Genomic DNA, 4071 nt, shown 5'->3' with positions numbered 1-4071 from the left:
CTCTGCCTCCACGATGCTGCTCCCAAAAGTTCTGGCCTCTCTCAGCTTGGGCCTCTCCCTATACAGGGCACCAGCTCCTCCCAGCTCAGCCCACTGTAAGGTGCACAAGCTCTGGGTCTTAACCCTTACCCCGAAAACCAAGTCAATACAAGGGGATCTTTAAATTCCATTACCATTACACCTTCATTCTGTACAGTCTCTGAACATCCAAACATCCCTGGCCTTGTTCCCCTGTTCAGGCAAGGGTCCAAATCTGCCTTTGCACTAATAATAACAACTAGCATTTCAATGGCACTTTAAGGTTTGTAATGGCCTTTACATGGATCATCTCATTTGATCTTCACAACAACCCTGTGATGTAGGTGCTGTTGTTGTCCCCATCTTACAGATGAGGAAACTGAGGCAGACAGTGTTAAGAGACTTGTGCAGTATCACATAGTTAGTGTCTGAGGTCTGGTTCTGAGCTCAGATCTTCCTGCCTAGGCCCAGTGCTCTGTCCACTGCACCACTTGGTTAAATCGTGACTTCTCGCCAATCCTAAGGTAGCATGCAGCCCCCATGGCCTTTCCTAGTTCTTAAGAAGCATAGCCAGTAATATGGAAATGTATTTTGCATCATTTCACATGTATAACTGATATCACATTTCTTGCCTTCTAGATGGGCAGCTGAGAGGTAGAAAAGAGGGAGAGAATTTGGAACTCTAACTTCAAAAAAAGAAAAAATGTTAAAAATAATTAAATAACAAAAAAAGAAGAAGAAAAAGCAGACAGATATAGCCAGTCCCCCAGGGACTCTCCTTTCTTTGTCCTCCCTGTGCATGAGCACTCCTAGATTAAATCCTACTCTCAAGAAAGAATTTAATTCAATAAATTCACTGATAATGAGGTGGAAATATGTTTGCATTTTGAAAGGGAGCAGAACATGAAGCCACAGGAAGGTCTCCAATGGTGGCATTTCAGATGCCACTGAAGCAGGCAGAAGGTGATTTTTTACTTGGTTGAGGGGAGGGGACTTCCAGTGCCCCTGGAATCCGTCTGACTCCAGGCAGCTCTGAGGAACACTGGGGAAAGTCTGCACAATGGGCTTCTCTGGGTCCCTAGCCTGACGAGAGGGACTTCCACACTGTAGCTGCCTGGCCCCTGGCTTCCCTGTCCTGGTCTAATCCCTGCTTTCTGGTCTCTTGTAGCTCCAGCCATCAGGAGCAATGGTAAGTTCTGTATTCAGTTATGGTCTCTCTTTTTTTTTTAACCACCTCCTTCCCTCCTCCACATCTCCTTTTCAAACATCCATCTCAGTATTGTAAAGGACATATCAGTACATGCAGGACAGTAGCTCCTATCCTGCCTGGAGCCTTGAACCCATCAGATTAAGGGGAAAGTAAGAGTTTAGCTAATGATGGAATCATAAGAAAGCTGCCCCCAGCACCAATATTCTAACTTCATTATAGGCCTGGCCCTACTGAACAGCATGCCCACTGTATCTACTTAGCCCACACACCAATGTCCTAACTTATGCCTCACTGCTCACTGGAACATGTGTGTCCCTGAACTCTTGGTTCCCACAGAAATAGCAGGTATGACCATATGATGGGAACCTAGCCACTGCCTCTACCTGGTCACTCCCCCCAGACCCATTCCCATGGAAACAGATGTGTTATTGTATTCAGTCACAATCATATCATCCATCTAGCCCAAGACAGGACCACAATAGCTAGCCAGTTGGAGGCCAGAATGACCCGAATGTTTAACCACAGAACCATAGATGGGACCCCTCCTCCATTACCTAATCCCTGAAAAAACTCCTCCTGCCTTTTTTAATATTAATGATATTCCTCTATTCTATGTAAATTTCTGTTGTGTAATTACCTTATAAAAATCCATCTTGCTTTCTCTAGAACTGCTGGTTCCTCTTGGAACTTAGCCCACTTCATGAGAGGCATCAATCTCAATAAGTGCCTTATACTTGGATTAGAGGTGGTCTGACTCTGAATTCTTTGAGACGGTTCTACCACCACACATAATGAAACCAACACAGTTTTGGGTGGGCAGAGCCCCACCTCAACAGTTTTTGATGTCCTTGAGTTTAAACCACAACACCAGTACTGAAGTTATCATGAGATAACTCTCTTCTCTCAGTAGCTTCTACCCAAGGATTGTTCTCATTTTTTATTGCTAGAAACTCAACCCTCTTCCTCAGGAGCCTATTGTTTTTAGGTCATTCAGTCATGTCCAACTCTCCTCTAATGTGTCCCCATTTTACAGGTGGGGGACTGAGGCAAATAAGAATTAAGTGACTCACTCAGGGTCACACAGCTACTAAGTGCATGAGCCTGGGTTTGAACTCAGATCTTCCTGCTTCCAGGCCCATTGCTCTATCCAGTGTGCCACCTAGCTACCCAGGAAATGTGTTTTTCAGTCACAGAGTGACAGGAAACATACACCCTCCAAAAAGAGCTCATCTGCTCAGTTGTATCACTATATTTTTCCATGTTTGAGGGAATTATTGTTTAGTTATCTGACTCTTTGTGACCCCATTTGGTTTTTTTTTCCCAAGACACTAGACTGGTTTGCCATTTCCTTCTTCTTCCATTTTACACATGAGGAAACTGAGGCAAACAGGGTTATAGGGCTTGCCCAGGATCAAATAGCTAGTAAGAGTCTGAGGCCAGATCTGCACTCAGGTCTTTCTGACTTCATGCCTGGGGCTCTGTCCACTGCCCCACCTGGCTGCCCTTCTGGGTTTGAGCATTTCTTGTGTGTAGATCCTGTCTTTTCCGTATCCATGGGTGTGTGTGGGCTTCACTACCTGTTCCATGGAAAGAAAGGTCAACTTTCTACTACTCATTTGACCTGGTTATTTAAGGGGTCTAAGCCTCAGTTTTCTCACCTGTAAAATGGGCCAGTTGGACTCACTAGATGATCTCCATGGTCCCTTTCAGTTCTAAATCTTATTATTTAGGATCAAATGGGAGAATGTATATAAAACACTTGGCACAATACTTGGCACACAGTAGGCACTTAATAAATGCTTGTATCCCATCCCCATTCCCCAGGGCATGTCTGGGTTTGTGTGTCTGTGGTTGCTCTGAGAGTCAACATAGGTGATGGGTCCTGGCTCAGAGGGGGAGGGGTCATCTAGTCCAACTGCCTCATTTTGCAGGTGAGGAAACTGAGTCCAAGGAAGCTTAACTGAGTAGCCCAGGGGCACACAACGAGGAAGTGGCTAAACCAGAATTTGAACCCAAGATCCCTGAATCCAAGGCCAGCATTCTTTCTCCTGCCCCAAGTGATCTCTCAATGTCTGTGTATGTGCTGTGTGGGTCATGTCAAATCACATAAACAAGTATTTATTAAGTGCCTGTGATGTCTCAGGAACTAGTGATTGTTGGGGACACAAAGAAAGGCAGATACAAGCCCTTCTCTGAAGGAGCTCTCAGTCTGTGGGTGCTGTTGTCTACACTATGCTGAATATATGTGTTGTGCAGTGTACATGTGTCTGTATCTATTACTTTAGACCTTGGAGTTATCATGTCAGCTGAGAGGGTTGGAGGAGACGGCATTGGGGGCAGACATTCAGAGGCTCTGATGAGACTAGCAGCTAGTAGGGGCTTGGGTGCCTTGGGATGGAGGCAAATGGGACCCTCCCTCTTCCTGCAGGAAGAGTATTTCCTCAGTAAATGGATCCCTCTCCTTCCCACAGAACAATAGTGACACCAGAGCTTTTCAGGGTTTCCCCTAGATTTTGGAGACTGAGCTCACAGATCATTCACTCTTCCTTTCCCTGAGCTGGGTTCTCTTTGAGATGCAGATGAGGGCTCTTGGGGTTTTGTGGTTGTTGTTTGTTGTTGTTTTTACCAATTCCATGGGGCCTAGGGGAGCCCTAGGGAGCAGTGTGGCATCAATGGGTGACAAATCTGCCACCACCAATTGACCCAGCTCTGACTCTGTCTATTCCACAACCCTCTAAACATGAACTGTGTGTGTTCCATTCAATTTTCTGTGCTTGTTACTGGTGTCCTCCCCTCAGATCGGGGATTTGATGTCTCCTTGGAGACTCTTTTTCTTCATTCTC

Source organism: Petaurus breviceps, unplaced genomic scaffold, assembly GCF_028583685.1.
Source record: "Petaurus breviceps papuanus isolate PSGF00001 unplaced genomic scaffold, PetGlider_PUasm1.0 220, whole genome shotgun sequence".
Classification (NCBI taxonomy): Eukaryota; Metazoa; Chordata; class Mammalia; order Diprotodontia; family Petauridae; genus Petaurus; species Petaurus breviceps.
The sequence above is the reverse complement of the archived record's forward strand: the minus strand, read 5'-3'. Positions refer to the sequence as shown.